General features: G+C 42.2%; 1 pseudogene; it reads right to left on the bottom strand.

Annotated features, from left to right (window-relative positions):
• Nucleotides 1-2,132: 2,132 nt before the first annotated feature.
• LOC142474035 (U1 spliceosomal RNA) lies at nucleotides 2,133-2,274 on the bottom strand (annotated as a pseudogene).
• Between the last annotated feature and the right edge of the window lie 7,945 nt (nucleotides 2,275-10,219).

Raw genomic sequence — 10,219 nt, 5'->3', positions numbered from 1 at the left:
GTTCGGAACCAATGACTGTTACCCCAGAGCATAATTTCCAAGAGATTACCCAGGCGGAGGCTCACAAAAGTCAAAGTGAGGTACCCCCACATTATCAGTTAGGGGCACCCCACAATTGGTCTCAGCAAGCAGCTAACACTCAGCTGGCCTCGGTTATCTTATGTGAACTGAACCCTATTGTTTAGAGTCAAGTGTGATAAGTTGTACATATCATGCCCTGCATTTTTATTGTATACACGTATGCTGAGTGACGTCGTTCCCCAAGCGGGGACGTTGGATTTTACACCAGGGGGAGAGTGTAGCACGCTTCCCCCTAGCTCCCTTATCACTGCGGTAGCCATTACAGGAACGCGCATGTGCAGTAAAGATAGCACACACGGTCCCAATGCTACAGAGGTCCTGAGTGGACTACTATTCCCAGCAGCCTCTGGGGATTGCCCTTTCACCCACATCACGTGCAGCCAGCCAGCAAATAGGGTTTTGCAGCTTCTCCTGTGGAGGAAGGATACAATGTTGCGGGGACCACGTTGTCAGTTGGAGCTGGGAGCAGGAAGGGGGAGGAAGTGTGTAAGGAGCAAGGCTCTTACACTAGGCCAGGTTACCCCCAGGTCCCAGGTAGGTCCCACTCCCCACTATGTTAGTGGGTAAGTTCTTAGGGAAGGCCCCTTAGATAGGGACCCTGCCCTTAGGTGTGTGTAAGTCTAGTCAGTGGCACAGCTGCCATGGTGTGTGCTCTGATTAGAATATAAAAAGTGGCTTTGTAGTGCAGCCACAGCAGTTATTTGGCTGTGTTAGTGAGAGGCCCCTCATAGGAAGAAGGGGGGTTGCTTTCTAGTCATTCAGTGTGTGTTATATCACCAGTGGCAGTTGCATGTGGTGAGCTGCCAGAGTCTGGGATCAGACAGAAGCTACAGGGAGAGTTCTTCTGCATGCAGGGACTAGGGTAGAGGTATACCCCAGGGCCCAGTTAGTCCCCTATGACACCAGAGGAAGCTGTATGGTATAGGGTCGGCCTTAGGAGCGGGACTCCTTCACCATATTTAGAGAGCAAGAGGATTTCTGTCTGACAGTACCTGACTGTCAGTACAACGTGTATCAGAGACTGTGTTCAAGGTTCATTCCGGCTGGAGATTCTTTTCCCTGTGGAGTCAGCGTGTGCATCGATTCCTGCAGAGAGCAGCGCAGCACGCCGTGGGATCACTGTGCGGTGTTGCTGAGTCCAAGGATTTTCCTGACCAGGACTGGTCAGGGAGGTAGTTTACATTAAGTGCACCACCGGGCCCCAACACAGGGAAGCGCTATCCCTCACACACACTTTCTTTACTGTTGTGGACACTCAAGAGACTGAGGGGAATGTGATGATGGACATGTGGGTGAGGTAATGGTATGCATTCAGAGTGATGCACTGTTATTCATATATTGTTTGATGTTATGCAAAGAGAGTGTTATTGAAGTTACAAGTCATGCTCAGTAAATACTGTTTATTCACACGGTGTGTATTTACTGTATGGTTGTTCTGGTGAGGGCACACTCCCACCCCGTTGGGATCCCTCATCAGTGGAGGCGCTGCACCGAGTGTAAGTACATACCCCAGGTTCCCCGTGGCGGAAGCTCAGCTCTCCTGGTTGCCAAACAGGTACCGCACCACACTGAGAAGTAGTCAGATACACCTACCCACCCCAATCTCACTTAGGGGGGGAAAAGAGGGCTACACATAGAAGCAAGCTGACACTGTCTGCTGCTCCCTGGATAGAGATAGAGAGATAGATAGATCGTTTTTTTGCAGCGCTCAGCAGATACATTTTTACTGCTGCTGCTGCAACTCATATTATACAGTTCTTGGCCCTTTTTGTTTAGAATGTTTTTTTCATGAATTATATGTGTTTCCGTATTTCCCAATCCACCTGAATTTATTCCTAAATGTCTGCGCAGGTGCCTAATTGTAATTTCTCCCTGTTTGAGATGTTGCTACCTGGCTAGTTGGTGGGTGGGTGCTCCTTTTATGCCACAGTTATTGACCAGGCCCAAAGCCCAAGCAGTGGGAATAGCAGCTTGTCTGAACAAACACCTGTGCTGTGGGTGGTGGTTGTTGTTGTTGATTTCTGTTTCTGTTTTTTCTAACAGTCCAAAAACAGGGGAGAGCGCGCACGCAGTCCCCCACTACCAGAAATTGTGCAGTCGAGTTTCCCGCATGTGGGGAAATCGCAGAGGTCAGCTAGCTCCAAGTGCAATGAGCAAGCCTCACCCTGGGAGAGCCACCTGCAGGATCATTTTTTTTTTTTTTTTTCCTATTAAATGTTTTAATTCATACATATTTATTTACAGAGTTACTTTTCGGAAAATAACAAACCCCCCTTTCATTACAACAACCCATACTGTACATTTTGTTAATACATTTCATATTTCAACATTCAAATACATTTTATAATAAAGAAAAACTCTTTCACCTCATTAACTAGCACCCTATGCAGGGACAAACACCTGTCCTGTTTTCCCTCATCCAACACATTCTCCCTCTTTCCAGCTCGCACACTCCCTATATGCTCTTCCTCCGACGGTCTCCCACCGGAGGGGAGCACCGGCCCCTTCTCTCCGATACTCCACCAAACGGACCCTCGTAGCACATTATTGCTCCTCACAATTACTTTCCCCCCTTTCCGGGAAGCTTTCTTTCTCTCTCCCTTTGGTAAGAGCATATGCCCCCCCCCCCTACACTCTCACCACACTCCCTTTCACTCCCAAAACACCCCTCAATTTCTCAATCTATTAACACATCAACATTTTCACCTCTTTTTTTCCCTCTATATTTTTCTATACATTTTGCACAAACAGTAATACATTTTCCTATCGCTATAAAGAAAACCCAGATAATCTCTCCTCTCCCCACCCTTTTATACATTTTTAACCATTTTATTCCACACTTTGGTTTCCATAATTCTCTTCCTTCATTTTCATCCAACCGCTTCACATCCAACAGATAATATGTATACATTTTGCTCAGAACAACTCTCACACACACGTTCACTCCAATCTCTTCTCTATTAAATATTAACACATTCCTTACATCCCACACCACTTCTTGTATACAGTTTATTATCTTCCACAACACGCTCCTCCTCTCCCCCTCCACCTCACACAACCCATACATCATCATATTGAATTCTAGGGTCCTGATCCCTATCAGCTCTTTTATCAGCTTCCCCAGACACTTCCATACCCTTCTGACAAAGCTACAATTCCAGAACAGATGGACCACATCCTCTACTCCTCCACACCCTTCTCTAGGGCATATTTCTGACTCTGCTAGATGTCTTTTCCTCTGGAATTCCCTTACGGGCAGGCAGCTGTGCACTGCCATCCAAGTCACGTGCTTCTGAGTGTTTGTCAGCCCCTTGTGATTTACATTCTTCCACATTATTTTTAAATGCTTTTCAACCAAACACCCAACACTTTCATACTCATCTCTTTCTATAATCACTCTTGTAATTTTCTTTGATCATCCCATAGTGAGCTTTCTACCCCAACCAAATCAAACTCCCTAATAAATTCCTCTATTACCCTGTAATTTTCTGGTGTCTCAAAACAAAACGGCCTCCTCAGGTCTGTATTACACAACCCTAGTTTCCTCTGCATCCCCCCCGCAGCATATCTCCCCATGCAAGCAGCTTTTGTTTCTTCCCCATTAATCAATTCTATACAAATTTGGGTGTACTTTGCCCCCAAAATCACCTCCATCCTTGGAGCTCCTTTGCCACCTTTCACCTTCTCCTTACATACAATTTGTCTCACCAATTTTTCCTCTTTCTCTACTGTATATTGCTGTCTCTTTCTATTTCCTTAAATAAGTCCCTATAAAACCCCTCAACTTCCCTCAGCACCCCCTCTGTTTCCTTCACCTCCTCCCCCTCTTTATTTAGCACAGGGGTTAAGCTTGCTTTACCAGAATACGCTTTCTTAAAAAAGAAAGAGGTACATTTTTCATTTTTTTCCACTGCTTCCACTCTTGCAGCATGAATGATTTTTCCCCTTTCTCTTCTACTAATTTTCTAACCCCCTTCCTTACTTTCTCTAATTCCTCCCCCACATCTCCCCCCATTTCTCTCAGCCTAAAAAGAAACTGTTGCCTTAATATTGCCCTTCTATATTCCTCCTCCTGCCTTCTTGCTTTTTCCACACCTTTTTTGATGAAAAACTTCTGTGTTTTTTCCTTTACTCACCCCCCCAAATTCCCTCATTCTCGCCTTTAATGTAACATACATACATTCATACTGCTTCCTTACCCGCTCCTCCTCTAGCAAGGACACATTTAGTTTCCAAAAGCCATTCCCATGCCTCTCTATCCCCTCCAGTTCTAATTTGCATTGCACACACACATGGTCTGAGAACAGCACTTTTACCCCTTTCCATTCCTCCACCTTTACACCCTTTGGAATAAAAACATGATCAATCCTTGATTTTACCCCTCCACTCTCACTAACCCATGTAAACTCCTTTTTTCCTTTTCCCCCACACTTTGAACGCATCCCTTAGACTAAAATCATTCAACATATTTTTCAACAGAATCCCTGAAGCATCTGGCTTGCTCCTGTCTTCGTCCCCCCCCCCCTGTCCCCTCATTAAGTATGCAGTTAAAGTCACCAATCACAAGCGTTTGGACTCTCCCTGGCAAAAACATTTTTAAAACTTCAAACAAATTCCTTCTTTGCCTTTCCTCAGGCGAAGCGTAAACATTAAGTAATCTAAACATTTCCCCCTCCACTTAAACAAAACAAACATTAACCTTCCCGGTTCTATCACTTCATATTTACAAATGTTAAACCCCTGTCCCCTAAATAAAATCCCTATCCCACTATTTCTGCTCTCCCTACTGCCAGACCATACAGAATCCCCCCAAACCCGTTCTTCTTTTCTTGGTGGGTCTGTGATCCCACATTCCTGCAAACAAATAATGTCATTTTTTTGCTTAGCCACCAAGTCCAAAATCCTCGCTCTCCTTGCTGGGCTTTTTAAGCTTCTCACAGTAAGTGCGGCTGTTACCAAAGTCATTCAGCTTTTTTGAGAGAACAAAAAACACAAAATATCACCAGGGGAGAACCCCCCCCCCCCCATACTTATCTTATGTCCTGGTTATCCTTGAGGGGGGCTCTCTCCACCTCTTCACTGTACCCCAACACCATGTTATTTGCTAAGCCTTTCACAAAAGATTCGCTTTTCCCCCCTGGAGAAGCCTGCCCATCCGGCGGTCCTGAGTAGGTGGAAGGGCTGGGTGAGAGGCTTCCCACCTGGCTGATCACTTCTTCCCTCTCATCCCTGCTGCTGGCTGATGCCTCGCTCACAGTATCCTCCAGCAGCCCTCCACGGCACCTTGCTTTTGCAGGAGTATGTTTTTCTTCCTTTTCCATCTTTCTTTTCCCCGGGCGCTCTTCTTGCCCTCCTGCAGCCAGCGTATCCATGCTTTCTGCTGAACCTTTTTCCTTCTCCCTTTCCAGGGCCACATCTTCTTTCTGTACATCCTCCATCAATCCTGCTGTAAGAGGCACCTCCCCTTCTGCCTGGCCCTGATCCATGCCTGTATCTGGCAACTCCTCCTCCAGCTCCTCAGCTGCTGATTCTCCCCTCGCTAAGGGCTCATCAGGGGGAACCTCAGCAGCTGGTTCCACGGGCGTTTCCTCCCTGCTTTCAGTTCCATGCATCAGATCATATTCACTCTACTTATTAACCCATTCATCTGCGCGCTCTGCAATTTCCTTTCTTCTTACAGCCTGTGCATATGTCCTCTTCTTAGTACAATTTCTAGCCATGTGCCCTGTTTCCTCACATAAGTCACATTTAGAGGGCTCCTTGCACTCTGCAGCGTAATGACCCTCCTTTCTGCATTTGCGGCAAACTGCTACATTTTATTTATCACAGTTCTCCTGTGTGTGCCCAAACTCAAAGCACTTTCTGCAGTATTGCGGCTGGCTCCGGTAGTACAAATACCCCCGGTTTCCTCCAATGTTAAAGGTCCCTGGGGGGTGCATGACTCCATGAAGTTCCTCCATGAAGACCATACATATCATTAAATGGCTTAGATACATCGATGATGTGCTTTTGGTATGGGATGGCACAGAAAAACTCCTCCAAGAATTTATCCAGCTACTAAATACCAACGAACATAATCTCAAACTTACTTATCAAATAAGTAAAGATAAAGTAGGATTTCTGGATATTACTATCTTTAAATCTGAAAGAGGAGAGATACATACAAGTATATACCGAAAACCGACGGCAACTAATACACTGCTTCTAGCGGAAAGCCACCACCCAAAGCACATCATCGAGAATATTCCCATAGGACAATTTCAATGATTACGTCGAAATTGCTCAACAACAGCTGAATACAAAAAACAAGCTGTAGAGATGAAAAATAGATTTCAAACAAGAACAAAATATAAAAAGCATATTTCAAAGCGCAACAAATGGACAGACCAAAACTTCTAACTAATAAAAGGATTCAAGAAACTGATCACAACATAAGATTTATCAGCACTTTCTCTGACCAATCCTACCAAGTCAAAAAAATCCTTAATAAATATTGGGATATTCTCCTTGAAGATCCAGACCTAAGAATGGTATTAAAAGATCAACCGCAAACAGGCTACAGGAGAGCTAAAAAGCTTAGAGATACTTTGGTACATAGCCACTTTAAAGCACAACCTTTAAAAACATGGATGGGAATAAACCTATAGGGTCTTACCCATGTGCTCGATGTAAAGCATGTAATTTTATGACTAAAATGAAAACCTTCACTAATTCTATGAAATCAAAGACATTTAATATTAAGAACTTTAACTGTCAAACAATGGGAGTGATCTATTTAATTACATGTAAGTGTGGCGAAATGTATGTGGGAAAAACAAAGAGACATCTGAAAACGAGCATTTTGGAACATATGGGAGACATTGGAAATACAAGAGATAAACCAGTAGCCAAACATGTGAATGAAATACATCAGGGAGATATTAAACACTCCCATTTACTGGAAGTGAACATGTGGCACCAGGCCCAAGGGGAGGAGACTGGGATAAACGTCTCCTACAGAGAGAATGTCCATGGATATTCCTATTACAAACACAGAGTCCAGATGGTTTAAACAAAGGTTTTATTTTTTCAGCATACTTATAATAATCACATATCAATTTATTATTTATAACATATAATACATTTTAGAAATCATATTACTTACTAATATCCGATATAGAGATAAATCTATTCGCTTTACATACATCTGTATATGAATTTGCAGTTGTTTCACTTATAGAATTAAGTTATATATTTGCTGAACAAACCTTAGAAATCACTTTAATTAGAATTATATTTTATTTATATATATATATATATATATTTTTAAATTTAATTTTCATATATTTTAGATAGTTATTAAATATATTAATCTAGTCTGGTTCGCATTGACCACTAGGGGCGAATCAAATTAGAGAGTATCACTCCTACACCTATACACATTAACACATGATCCTAAAAAACACATTATTCACATTTTTCACCATAGATAACATCCATTTTGACCCCCATGTATATATCCATATTCTCTAACACCTATCTCCCAGAGAACCTCCGATTTCTGAAAGTATCTCCCCACACCAAGACGTAGCGATCTGAAAGGAAGAAAAGAGAAAAAGCTTTAAAATAATAAACATCAATAAATATCCAGCAAAGTATTCTAAAAAGAAACAACTTCATTATTCGTTTCACTTTTAAACCAGCCCTGATTGGAGAATAGAATGATACACCCCCAGCCATAGAGGGTATAAAAGCCAGGCAACTTGATCGGGAAGTTAGACTCCTCCTTTCTGAAGAAGCGTGTCAATCACGCGAAACGCGTCATGCGTCGAATCTGACGTCACAGAGGGGCGACACCTCAGTCGAAGGAACACGGCCAGTATACTGGTGCTAAGACACCATACCTTCCACACTTCTGGGGAAACTGTATACCATGTCTTAGGCACGGAAAACCCTTAATAATATGCCATCCGCGGTCCGCTGTGACCCTTGAATAGAAGTTGTTTTGGGGATTACCATGTCTATAGGTCCGCCGTGACCTTTTAAGTGTAATCATCTTGGTTATGCACATTCTGGGTCCGCTGAGACCATAAGTGTTTTATATTATACTGCTTAATGAATTCAATTATGTTTAGCCAGACACTTCCACCTATATATATATTATGTGAATGTGTTACTTACCATTCCTCTGGTTCTATTTTGGTCTCTGTGAGACATCAGGATAACATTAGATCACCAAAGGAGATTTAATCAAGGAGACTATATATGTTATATGGCTCTTGAATACATCTGCGGACTTTGACTTTATCATAGGCTAATAGCCATTTAGCCACATATATATTGATCATAAATTAATCTTTATGTTACATATCTATATATATATCTCTATTGCGTGATTTGATACTTTTTATCTAGATGTGTATTTAACCAAGTGCCAACAAGTATTTACAGTATACTGAGCTATTAGAAATTACTATATTGTATCTATTATTATACTGAGCTGTCAGAGTGGATTCAAATTAACAGACACACATATTAATGTGTTTTATAGTCTGAAAATAAATATAGAGTCTCTTACCTCTCTACCCCCATGTGAGAGGACTTTTTAACCCTTTTTTGATCACTATATTTTTCAGTCACCTTATAATTTTTTGATGTAATAAAACTTTTTTATTTTTTGGTTGTAATAGTCTGTACCGATTTAAGAGCTCATATGGCGGAAAGAAAAAAAGCACATTTGTTTTGCATAAATGATATAATAGAGAGTGCAACAAGAGGAATCTTCTTTTATCCCTCTTGGATAAAAATTTGTGTGTGCTCGTAAACTATCCTCATGCCCCCTATTGTTATGAAAATACCTAACTATCTACATTTTACAAAAGGATGAGCAGTTAAAATATATTATTTGGCCTTCAATACCGAGTGAACATTGCAGAATTAAAATGGGGTTTAGCTGGGATTGCAAAACATACAGCTGATCATACTAGCAGAATTTCTAATGCAGAATCCCCTACTCAGGCCTTATGAATTGATGAGCTAAAAAGGGCAAAATGCTCAACTTGCGATGAAAGTTGACAATCTGGACAGCTCCAGACAGAACAACAGTCCCATTGTGGGAATTACACGTTCCTATGTATCTACAACTCTTCCAAAACCACCGAAGTCGGAGGAAAACCGTTTACTTGTAAAAAACGAAAGGGCGCATAGAATTGGCCTAGAAAGGATTCACCTCTACAAAAGTCCACGATCCAGATCATTTTTGGCGAAAGTTCTACATTTTCCAGATAAAGTGGCGATACTACAGGTCTATAGAAAATTAAGAGACCAGCGCACTAGGAGAATACTTTTCTCCTTTTTCAAGGTTTTTCAGCAGATTGGAGCAAAAAGCTTAGAGAATTTACCTCCGTTTGCTCCGCATTGGTTAGGAAGGAATCACAGTTTCCTGAGGGTACCCGGCTATTCTCTAAGGATCTGCTGAAGAGGGCGCTCTATCAGCTGAGCCGCCATAGGAAGCACAATGTCTTGTTGAAGATGAGGTGCCTGAGGGAGAATATTAAAGTACCTGAATGAAGATTCCTGAATAACTACGTGATGAAGACAGGCTGCTAGAAAATAAATAAATAAAATATGCAGAGGAAAGACTGACTTAAAATGAAAATGCTATCATTTTGCTATATATTACTTTTCTTAAAGAATGCATTGTATAGGCATACCCCGGTTTAAGGACACCCACTTTAAGTACACTCGCGAGTAAGGACATATCGCCAAATGGGCAAACGGCAGCTCACGCATGCGCCAGTCAGAACGTCATGAACAGCAATATCGGCTCCCTACCAGTACCGAAGCAGTGCTCAAGCGGGGAGACTATAGCCTGTTACAAATGCGTTATTTACATCAGTTATGCACGTATATGACGATTGCAGTACAGTACATGCATCGATAAGTGGAAAAAAGGTAGTGCTTCAGTTTAAGTACATTTTCGCATAACATACATGCTCCGATCCCATTGCGTACGTTAATGCGGGGTATGCCTGTATAATCTAAATGTATTTCTATGTTCATTAGGTTCCTGTTCCTCAGTACAAATGGTGTACTGAGGTATGTTTCGTCACCCCCATCATTTGGTTTGCCCCCTTGCTGTGATTTACATGAGTAGAAT

The sequence above is a fragment of the Ascaphus truei genome (assembly GCF_040206685.1).
Source record: "Ascaphus truei isolate aAscTru1 chromosome 13 unlocalized genomic scaffold, aAscTru1.hap1 SUPER_13_unloc_3, whole genome shotgun sequence".
Taxonomy (NCBI): domain Eukaryota; kingdom Metazoa; phylum Chordata; class Amphibia; order Anura; family Ascaphidae; genus Ascaphus; species Ascaphus truei.
The sequence above is the reverse complement of the archived record's forward strand: the minus strand, read 5'-3'. Positions and strand labels throughout refer to the sequence as shown.